Below are 12016 nucleotides of genomic sequence, written 5' to 3'. Positions count from 1 at the left end.
TACTTGATCAAGTTTGACACTTTGTTCAGTGCGTAATTTTGAAAAAAAAGCTGCTTACCTGATAGCTTATGGAAGAAAGCCTCAGAATTCGAAGGCTGTTTTTGCAGAATCTATTTTTTTTTTTTTTTAAAGCTTTTATGCTGGTGGACAGTTCTGGGTCTATAAAAGTTTGCGACGTGTCGTTAATAGTTTCATTGATGTTTAAAACTTCGCCAAAAACTCTCTTTCTTGCTATACATTTCTTGTATCATTTTCAATGACTTCATTTATTTCATTTGTGTCTTCAACTATATATATATATATATATATATATATATATATATATATTTTTTTTTAACAACACATCCCTGCCCCTTTAAGTTTTCTCTGAAAAAATAAAAAATAAGCGTGCATTTTTTTTTTTTCCCCCTCAATTTCTGTTGTGACGCCTTTTTATACTTTTTTAAAAAGAACCAGTAAGGGGACTTGCCTCCTGCTGTCTTTGACAGCAGTAAAGTGCAACTGTGCTAAGTCTTCCCTAGTGGAATTGAAACCATTACAAAGAAGTTGTTCAGATTTCCACCAGGGAGGAGGGGCATTTTCCAAAGTAAGAGGAACAATTACCACAGACTGCATTAGCAGCCTCTACCTACTGGAAGTGATTGCAGTCTTAGCCAAAAGGCTGAGAAGCGAAAAGATGAACAGATTTTCTTTTTCTTTTTCCAAGACAGTTTTGACGCATTCAGTTAGAAATTACAATATTATAAAATGTGTCATTAAAAAAAAGGGACATTAAACGTGGTATAAAAAAGGGCTAATATCAACTTGGCCATTGTGCAGGAGCAGCCAAGTCCTTGGCAGTCCGGCGTGGCCCAGTCTGGTGGACTCGACAGATTCCTTCCCATCAACCACCCCCAGAGAGCCAGGGTCTGCCGCTGCCTTGAGCTTCACTGTGCGGCTCCAGTTCCACTGTGCCTGCACAAGGAACACGAGACTTTGTTAGTTAGAATGTTGGCGCTCAGTATTTTCAGTTTTGTCTGGGTGACTGTCAGAGGGAGTCCAGTCTTTTCGTCAGTCCAGTGTCCGTAGAAGTGGCCATGGGTCTTGTAGTGGCCGAGTTTCGACCCAGAGGCCAGTCCAAAGCGGTCAGTCGTGTCGAGGATCCTGTGCAGAGAAAGGAGGTCAGTACAAGGTTGTCTGATTTTCCTCCCTGGCACAGCGCAAGGTCGATCTGGGTGGCTCAGGCTCAAAACAAAGACGTGCGTGATGTTAAAATCTTTCTAAAAAGTTAATCTACATTTAAAAGTGTTCGGTCTCCAGTTTCTAATGTCTGTTTTATCTTTGTAAAAGTGTCACTATGCCGACTCTAAATCTGTCGGGAAGTGCAGTCATAAAAAAAAAAAAGCGGTCAGGTATTAAAAGATCCCAGAACATCCAATAAAATTCCACAGTGAGTCCATCCTCTCCTGGGCTTTAGTTTCTCTTAGAAGCTTATGTTGGACACTTATAGGTCTGTAAAAATCAGAGTTAAAGACAGTCCTTTTAGTTTCTGATGTTTTAAAATTTCGTCAAACTCCCCCCTCTCTTTCTTGCTATTAATTTCTTATTTTTCTATGACTTATTTTTTTTCCTTTGCAACCATGTTCCCTTCTTTTTTTTTTTTATAAAGTACACAGCGATTTTGTAATCTTTTTTGCAGTCCCAACATGCGTCTGTCGTCCCTATCTTTTGTCTCTTTTCCTGCTTTCCTAAAGATGGTCTGCGTCCTTGCCTTCACCATCTCCCACCAGTGTTCTCATGTGTTGTACATGTCGAAGGGTCTGCCACTCCTTGTACTGCTCCCGGTATTCCCTAACTAACTCCCCATCTTCTAAAAGGGAGCAGTTGAGCTTCCACAGACCTCTTCCTACTGTCACACCTAAAGACAGTGAAAGCGTGCAGGAAAGGATAACGTGATCTGAAAAGAAAACAGGGGTCAATGTAGCATCGGTAGGGGGGCAATCCCTGCTTAAAATGTAGTCAATGCGAGAGGCTCTGGTGCCGTCACCACTGAACCAGGTGAAGCCCTCCTCTCTGGGATGCAAAGTTTTAAAACAGTCGGTCAGTTTAAAATCTTTGCATATCCCCTGTAATAAGTGATGCCTTGTCGACTTTAAAATCATTTTTTTTTTCTTTAAAGCTCCTTTTCTGTCAGCTCTATTTAAAATACAGTTAAAATCCCCTCCCACTACTAAGGGTCGCCTACCTAGCATGTGGGACTGCAGGTCTTCTAAAAGGTCGTACCTGTCGTTTTTGTCGTTAAAACCATACACATTTAAAACATTCACGTCAACGTTCATAAGTCAGTCGCTAAAATTGCCCGTCCGTCTTTCACCACAGTGCTGTCCTTTATGGAGATCAAGGGGTTATTTTTGTTTTCATTTGAGCCGCTCCATATGGAGGGCTGTGGCCATAACTCGCTCCATTTACAGTAGTTTTTTAAAAAGGGCAGCCCGCACTCCTGTAATAAAAACACATCAGCATTAAAATGTTTTAAAAAGGTTAAAACGGTCTGGGCTCTAACTCTGGACTTCACACTTCTCACATTGATGGTTGAGAAGGTGATAGACATGAGTGGTTTAAAAACTGACAGGTAAGACACTTTAAAAGACCGTTAAAAACACATGATTATGTTACCTCATGTGAAAGAAGCTCTTCCTTAACATCCACAGATTTGGATGCAGGGTCTCGAGCTTTCTCTCCCCCTCTACCTTTCGGCTCCGGTCTTGGCTGCGTGGCTTTGTTCATTGTATTCCGGTCTTTTGGGGTTGACTGTAGGGCAATGTTCAGGAAAGAGACCTCATTTGGGGGAAGAGAGGGAAATTCCCTGGAGCCCTCACTGGATGTTGTGTCTGAGAGGGCTCTCATTCTTCCCCTCTTCTCCACGACCGTTGGAGTCGAGGGAGAGGTCTGATGCCGGTCTCTTGGGGAGCTGTGCACTGGGGAGAGGCTCCTCTGATGCGTCTTCTTCCTCCATTTTTTTCCCTCTGTCCTGTGAGGCTCCACCTCCTCTTCCCCCACAGATGTCTCTGTGGAGTTGGAGGAGGAGGGGGCGGGATCAGAGGTGGAGGGAACTGGCCCCTCCCCTTCACCCTCCCCCTGTGACTCTCCACCAATAGGAGGAGTTGGAGGGAGATCTGGAGACTCCCCCCCCGGTCGTTTGGCGGGAAAGTCTCCCGCTCCAGTCGGCCATTTTCTTCCACTGCCTTCTTTTTCATTTTCAGTTTGTTGGCAAACGATAGTGGACAATCTCTGAAGAGATGGCTTAGTTCACCACAGAGATTACACTTCCTGCCATTAGTACATTCCTCGAAGGAATGACCGATTTCTTTGCACTTGCCACAGAAGACAAGACATGCCTCTACCAGGTGCCCATGCTCCCTACATCTCCGGCAAAGCTTGGGCTGACCCTGGTAGTGGATGTAGCCTCTATTTTCTCCCAGGACTATCATCTGTGGGGGATGTTTCAGGCCCTGGAAGCCCTGGGGGTCCGGCCATTGCTGAACCGGAACCCTCCAGGAGCAATTCCAGATGCCATCCTCGTCCCTCACTTTAGTAGCCTGGCCCTTGACCGTGCAGTATCTCCCCAGCCACATACAGATGTCTTCTCCATTCACTGTTTCATTGAACATCCGGACAATCACCGTTTTATTGGAATTGTCCATCAGCTTCTCAACATTGAACGAAGCAAACTGGCCCACTGGCCCAAATCTCTGGCCCAGGTTTGACCTGCTGTTCAAGTCCGCCATTTTGTGCGATATTTCTGATTTTCTCTGACGAGGTGGTCTTGATCTCCACAAAGATTGCACCATCATAGTGAGTGAAATGAAGCGTTTTTTTTTTTTTTTTTTTTTGAGCACTGAGGCATTCAGAAGAATTGGTTCGACTCATGAGTCGACTCTTCAAGAAGGTTCATATGCGCTCTGGCACCACCAATTTGGACATTAAATAGGATTCTGCAAGCATGAACTTGTGTTGCCCAAAACCTATAGTAGGATTGTCATCAACAATATAAAACGTAGTGTTTGAGTAGACATGGATAAGATGTACACGCACACAAAGCAAAATTGACTTTCAATTATTTTTATTCAAAAATAGAATTTTTTTCAACTGTTTTTGGACCTGGTCTATTTCTTTTCTTGGACAGAATTTCCCCCGCCTTTGAAAAAACCCTTTCACATGGCACAGATGAGGCGGGGTACACAGGTATTTTTTTGCCAAACTGTACAAATGTGGGTACATCATTTGTTTGTCCCCCCAATAGCGGAGGGGATCATCATGTCTAGGAATGTTCGGCTCTGCGAGGTACATTTTCACCTCCACAATGGAGTCTGCCGTGCAGCTGGAGCGTGTTTTACTGGCATTGCTGTCAAACCGCTGCCACAGTTTGCTGCCTAGAGAGACAAACAAGCATTCTAAGTAAAATAGAACAAATAAGCACAATATTAAAAATGTAATCTATACCTTTAGTTGTAGAGTGAGGAGCCTCTGGTATGGTTGGGGATGATGGGGAGCCTCAGAGTCTCTGCCATGTCTCTGGACTTCAGCATTTGAAGAGTGCCAATCTCCTCTTCCTCTAGGGAATGGCATAACATGGAAAGAAGGGGAATCACCTTCGATCCTGACACCCTCTTCTCCTCAGACAGCTCCACAGTAGCGTCATTGAAGGGAGCCAGGACTTTCAGAGTCACCCTGATGACATTGTGTTGCTCCATTGTGAGTGGCGCTATCTCGGTCCTCAGGCCAGCCAATGCTGCTCCAACGGGCTCCTTCATATCATGGAGCCGCTGGAGCATATGGAAGGTGCTGTTCCACCGAGTGTCGACCTCCTGCACAAGTTTCAGGGTTGTTTGGCCCATGAGAACTTGCATTTGGCTGAGCCGCTCCTGTAAGATTTGTCACGAATGTGTGATTATAGTGAAATACAATCGGTAACACTGAAATGAAGGATCTCACCTTTACAGTTGTGCTGCTCTTAAAATATTCCACTAGCCTCCTTGCATCAATGTGGATTTTGGACAGCACAGGATTTTGCTCTATAGCCTTTTTAATAAAGAGGTTCAATGTATGCGCCACACAATTTTGTGTGACGCAATTGAAGATGCACTGAAGGGTCAACACAGTGGACACATCACTAATAAAAAGCACATTGCCTCCCTCCCACCACTACCTGGAATTTGGACCCCTTTGATCCATGGGACCCTTCTCAAGACCTGCGCCAGTGGTTCGATGCTCGCCACGTAGAGGAGGGCAGATAATGGGCATCCCTGCCGGACACTGCAATGGATGTCTACTGCTTTTGTCAAATGCCCGTTAACTACGAATCTGCTGGTTATACCCCGACATTTATTTGACCAATCTCGTCGTTAAAATCAATACCACTCTGGGTTAAAACAAAGTATCTTTGTAATCTTTTTTGCAGTCCCAACATGCGTCTGTCGTCCCTATCTTTTGTCTTTTTGCCTGCCTTTCTAAAAAAGGTCCGTGTCCTGACCTTCACCATCTCCCACCAGTGTGCTCATGTTTCGTACATGTCGCGAAGGGTCTGCCACTCCTTGTACTGCTCCCGGTATTCCCTAACTAACTCCCTATCTTCTAAAAGGGAACAGTTGAGCTTCCACAGACCTCTTCCTACTGTCACACCTAAAGACAGTGAAAGCGTGCAGGAGAGGACAACGTGAAAACAGGGGTCAATAAGGCATCAGAGGGCAATCCTTGGATAGTATGTAATCTATGGGAGAGGCTTTGGTGCCGTCACCACTGAACCAGGTGAAGCCCTCCTCTCCGGGATGCGAAGTCTGAAAACAGTCGGTCAGTTTAAAATCTTTGCAAATCCCCTGTAGTAAAACCAATGTCAATGTGCCAATGTGTTTCCTCCCAAATGAACACAACAAGGCCACGTCAGAAGCCAGCTGTGTCCATTGCGGAGTTGACCGCAGTCTCTGCCTGTAGCCAGAGCTGTGCAGAACTGATAAGAACAGATTTTTTTTTTTCTTTTTCAAGAAAGTTTTGACGCATTCAGTAGTTAGAACTTACAATATTTCTTGAAACGTGTCATTTAAATAAAACAACGGTAAAACATTAAAACACAGATAAAATGTGCTAAAGTCATCTTGGCCATCGTACAGGAGAAGGAGCAGGGTGAGTCCTCCTTTTGTGCTCTGGCGTGGCCCACTCCAGTGGACCCGACCCATCGCCCCGGTGGACTCAACGTAGATTCCTACCGACCACACCCGGAGAGCCGCTGCCTCGAGCTTCACCGTGTGGCTCCGGTTCCTCCGTCCGACGAGGCAGAGGCGATTCTTCTTTGCGGCTGTGCCCAGAGGCCGCCGCCTGCAGCGTTGATTGTCTGAATTGTGTCCGCTGCCCTCCGGAGCACAGCCGCTGGGGGGATCTGCCTCTGCCTCCTTACCAGCAGGTTTCTGGAGACCCAGAGGCTTTCTTTTATGGCGGCTAGGGTGAGCCAGGTACGAGCAAAGATCCTGGACAGGATCTTGCTCTGGCTCACCCCATCCCTTGGACAGGGCGGGGTGGTTTACGTTCCGCCAGACTGCTGTAGGCTCGCCATGAGCGAGCCCACTGGGTCCTGCTCCTGCACAAGGGACACGAGACCTACTGTACGCTCTCTTTTTCAATGTTAAAATCCCTTAAAAAACTAATAAAACCATAGGAGGGTGGCATGTTAAGAGACTGGTACTCTGAGGTCACCCTCCCCCAGGTGTCTCAGGTAAGGCCCCATCCAGAACCAGGTCATTGCGACGGTTTTGGGGTTTCTGGATGGGGTCGTAACAATCCTCAAGTGGAGGGCCGTGTAATGACCCCTGAGCACCAGTCCCACATCTGGGACTCCCTTCCCTCCCTTCTCTTTCTCTCTTTTCATCACCTCCCTCCTTAGCTTGTCTGTCTTGGAGCCCCAGATGAAATTAAATAAACTCCTTTCTACTGCTAAAACCACCCTCCTAGGTGGGGTAAAAACTGAACATGTCAATAAAAACAAAGGTAAAATGACTGACTTTATGATTAAAATTTTCCCTTCTATAGTCAGTCTTCGTAGTCCCCAGTACCCCAGTCTTTGTCTAACTTTGCCTAACAGGTCTTTCCAATTTTCACCCCTCCCCCATCTTTATCAAATTTGACCCCGAGTACTTTGAGTTCTGTCTCGGTCACCGTCAGAGGGAGTCCTGTCTTTTCGCCGTCAGTCCAGGGTCCATAGAAGTGGGCATGGGTCTTGTGGCGGTTGAGTTTCGACCCAGAGGCCAGTCCGAATTGGTCAGTCAGGTCGAGAATCCTGTGAATAGAAAGGATGTCTGTGCATAAAATACTAAAATCATCCATGTATAAAAAGCACGTTGCTTCCCTCCCACCGCTACCTGGAATTTGGACCCCTTTGATCCATGGGTCCCTTCTCAAGACCTGCACCAGTGGTTCGATGCTCGCCACATAGAGGAGGGCAGATAACGGGCATCAACGGGCTTTTTCGAAGTCTAAATTTAGAACTACCAGTCGGATGTTTCTGTCCCTCGCAAGGCAGATGGTGTCTCGGATCAGTACGAGGTTGTCTGTGATCTTCCTCCCTGGCACGGCGCAGGCTTGATCCGGGTGGATCAGCCCATCTAAAAACAAGGACATGCGTGAAGCTAAAATCTTGCTAAAAAGTTTGCAGTCAACATTTAAAAGTGTAATTGGTCGCCAGTTTCGGATGTCTGTTTTGTCTTTGTCCTTGTGTAAAAGCGTCACTATACCTACTCTAAAACTGTCGGGCAGTGCAGTCATTTTCTCAAAGTCATTAAAAACCGCAGTCAGGTCGGGGGTTAAAAGATCCCAGAACGTCCAATAAAATTCCACAGGGAGTCCATCCTCTCCTGGGCTTTTGTTTCTCTTAAAAGCTTTTATATTGTTGGACAGTTCCAGGTCTGTAAAAGTCTGAGTTAAAGACGTGTCGTCGTAGATAGTTTCAGTGATGTTGTTTAAAACTTCGTCTAAAACTCCCCCCTCCATCTCTTTCTTGCTATAGATTTCTTTAAAATAGTTTTCTATGACTTCATTAATTTTTTTATTTGTGTCTGCAACTTTGTTCCCATTTTTTAAAATGCACATTCCTCCCCCTTTATTTAAGATTTTTCTAAAAAAATAGCGTGTGCATTTTTCCCCCTCCTCCATTTCCCTTTCTTTACTTCTTAAAATGACGCCTTTGCTCTTTTTATTGGCTAAAACAGACATTTCTTTTTTTTTTATTTGACCAATCTCGTCATTAAAATATATGCCACTCTGGGTTAAAACAAAGTATCTTTGTAGTCTTTTTTGCAGTCCCAACATGCGTCTGTCGTCCCTATCTTTTGTCTTTTTGCCTGCCTTTCTAAAAAAGGTCCGTGTCCTGACCTTCACCATCTCCCACCAGTGTGCTCGTGTTTCGTACATGTCGCGAAGGGTCTGCCACTCCTTGTACTGCTCCCGGTATTCCCTAACTAACTCCCTATCTTCTAAAAGGGAGCAGTTGAGCTTCCACAGACCTCTTCCTACTGTCACACCTAAAGACAGTGAAAGCGTGCAGGAGAGGATAACGTGATCTGAAAAGAAAACAGGGGTCAATGTAGCATCGGTAGGGGGGCAATCCCTGCTTAAAATGTAGTCAATGCGAGAGGCTCTGGTGCCGTCACCACTGAACCAGGTGAAGCCCTCCTCTCTGGGATGCAAAGTTTTAAAACAGTCGGTCAGTTTAAAATCTTTGCATATCCCCTGTAATAAAAGTGATGCCTTGTCGACTTTAAAATCATTTTTTTTCTTTAAAGCTCCTTTTCTGTCAGCTCTATTTAAAATACAGTTAAAATCCCCTCCCACTACTAAGGGTCGCCTACCTAGCATGTGGGACTGCAGGTCTTCTAAAAGGTCGTACCTGTCGTTTTTGTCATTAAAACCATACACATTTAAAACATTGATGTCAATGTTCATAAAAGTCAGAGTCGCTAAAATTGCCCGTCCGTCTTTCACCACAGTGCTGTCCTTTATGGAGATCAAGGGGTTTTTTATTAAAATGGCCACGCCGTCATTTTTGTTCTCATTTGAGCCGCTCCATATGGAGGGCTGTGGCCATAAATCGCTCAATTTAGAATAATTTTTTAAAAAGGGCAGCCCGCACTCCTGCAATAAAAACACATCAGCATTAAAATGTTTTAAAAAGGTTAAAACGATTTGGGCTCTAACTCTGGACTTCACACTTCTCACATTGATGGTTGAGAAGGTAGAAGGAAGCAAATGTCCTCTACATTCACCTTTTCATTGACGATTCGGATCAATCACCGTTTTAAAGGAGTTGTCCGTCAGTTTCTCTACATTGAACGCAGAAAACTGGGTTTGGCATTCTCATACCGTGTCCAAAAGTCTCTGAGCTGAACAGACCTAAAACTGACATCCTTTGTTGTTTGCAAAAGAAAGGATGCAATTCAGGTCATCCGGAGAGAATTCCAATGTTTTCTGAATCGGCTTTCTCGAGAAGTCAAGTCTTGACATCCAGAGTGTCTTGCCCTCGACCAATTCTAAAAATAAAATGCACACTGTGGTGCCTCTGCATGCCGGCATGGAGAGCCAACATGGTGGAGGCACCACAAGGCCCCGAAGGGAAACCAATAAATTAAGTGAATACAATAATTAAAAGAATAAAATTACTTACAGCTGCCGCCTCTGAAAAAGAAACAGTAAAGAACAAGCAGTGCGATGTCTTCCCCAGTGAAAATGGAAGCAACTAATGAAAGTTTTTCACCAGGGAAAAGGAAAACGTCTGCCACAGTAGGATAGCTCTTACCAATGACAGGGAACAATGGGGCCACTCTCAGCACGCTTTTGGCTAAGATCAAGTGTAGTATCTGTTCTTATCTGTATTGTACATAAATACGTTAAAATATTTCGAAACCTTTTTTAAATTCTTTGTATAGTTCCACTCTCTCCGCTGTCCTCTCTCCTAGCCACAGGAAGTCACTGAAGCCAGGCAGGTGGACTCCTGCTGGAGTTAGCGTCCGTTGTTCCACTTATTTCGCTCATCTGAGGTCCTCACCCGACGCTCCTTCCCACCATCCACACCCGGAGAAACAGGCCGCTGCTGCCCCCGAAGCTCTACTGTGCGGCTTCGTCTCCCCCATCCGAATGAGGTCCAGGTGACTCTTCTTGGGGATTCATCTTGTGGTACGCCGCCTACAGTGATCACTGTTACAAAAGAAACACATCCCAGAGGGGGGTCTACCTGGCCTTTCCACACCAGTGGGCTTGTTGAGGTGTTTGCGGCTGGACCATGTGTGGTCTGTGGGTCTTCCCCCACTGGTGAGTACGAGAATTGCGGGGAGACGGCCATTGCCCCACCGCCCGGGGACAGCACTGCACACCCAGGTTGGCGCCCTCTGTTGACAGGCCCAAGGTGTGCATGGCTGACCTGCTTGGGAGGACCTCTTGAGCCTTTCTCCGTTGAGTGGTGTAGATTGGACTGCCAAAATCCAGCTGCCTCCTGCCTGGCTTCCAAGGCACAAAACTGAAATGCAAAGCATAACAAAAGGTAAGGTCCCAATTGCACTTTACCCATTTAAACCCATTTCTAAACATGAACTTTTACTGGAATTGACATGGACAATTAACCAATTTCTTGTGAGCAGAGCTCTTCCTTCATCAAACCAAGAGGTGGTGAAGTAAAAGGAACTCTGTTCCCCTCCCGGTCTTTCATTTTCGGCCTTGGCTGCATAGCGGCATTCATTGTCTTCGAGACCTTCGGGGTTGATTGTAGAACAACATTTAAAAAGGACACTTCCTTTGGTGAGGCAGAGGGAAAGACTCGAGACTCCTCCCCAGACAAGCTGCCTGAGGAAGAGTCCACCCTTCCCCTCTTCTCTGAAACTATGTGAATCTTCTTTTGATTCTCCAGTTAAGGCCTCTTTGGAACCTGGGCGCAAAGGAGAAGGGATCCTGCCCCACCCTCAGCCTCCCCCTCACACTCACTCATGTCCTCCTCACAGTCGTCTGAGTCAAAAGATGAGGAGCTTGAATGGGACTCCGCCTCCTCCCCTTCAGAGGCCTCTGCCATGAGGAGAAGCTGAGCAGGCCCCTCCTCCTTCTCACCTGACTCGTCCCCACCAATCAGGGTGATTGGAGGGAGATTTGAAATCTCTGGCCCAGGTTCCACCTGCTGTTCAAGTCCGCCATTTTGTCCACCTCCTGATCCAGTTTGTACAATTTTCAATTTGTTGGCAAAAGACTTTGGGTTATACTTGCATATGCATATACTTAACGTATTTATGTATGATAGTGTTTTAGAAGTGACAATAAATTTGCACTGCTTGCACTTTACTGGTGTCTGTCGAAGACAGCAGGAGGTAAGTCCTCTTACTTGTTTTTACCCTTTTACTGGATTTTATTTTTTGTATTATTTATTGTATTGTTGAGTTATTGTTTATTTTCCTTTTTATTTCCTTATGGTGCCTCCACCATGTCGGCTGCTCGTGCCGGCATGCGGAGGCACCACAGTGTGCGTTTTATCATAGACCAGCCAAATGGGAAGCCAATGCCTATGTCTAGGCTTGACTTCTCCAGAAAGCTCATCCAGCAAGTTCTAGGGTTCGCTCCTGGAGACCTGAACTGCATCCTTTCGTTGCCAAACAACAAAGGATTTGATGTCAGTTTTAGGACTGCGGATTTGCTTCGAGACTTTTGGGTTCGCTTTGAGAACTCCAAGTCCCAGTTTGCTCTTTTCAATGTTGAGAAGCTGACAGACAACTCCAATAAAACGGTGATTGTCCGGATGTTCAATGAAACAGTGAATGGAGAAGACATTTGTATGTGGCTGGGGAGATACTGCACGGTCAAGGGCCAGGCTACTAAAGTGAGGGATGAGGATGGCATCTGGAATTGCTCCTGGAGGGTTCCGGTTCAGCAATGGCCGGACCCCCAGGGCTTCCAGGGCCTGAAACATCCCCCACAGTTGATAGTCCTGGGAGAAAATAGAGGCTACATCCACTACCAG

Source organism: Synchiropus splendidus, chromosome 6 (assembly GCF_027744825.2).
Source record: "Synchiropus splendidus isolate RoL2022-P1 chromosome 6, RoL_Sspl_1.0, whole genome shotgun sequence".
NCBI classification, from domain to species: Eukaryota; Metazoa; Chordata; class Actinopteri; order Syngnathiformes; family Callionymidae; genus Synchiropus; species Synchiropus splendidus.
The sequence above is the reverse complement of the archived record's forward strand: the minus strand, read 5'-3'. Positions refer to the sequence as shown.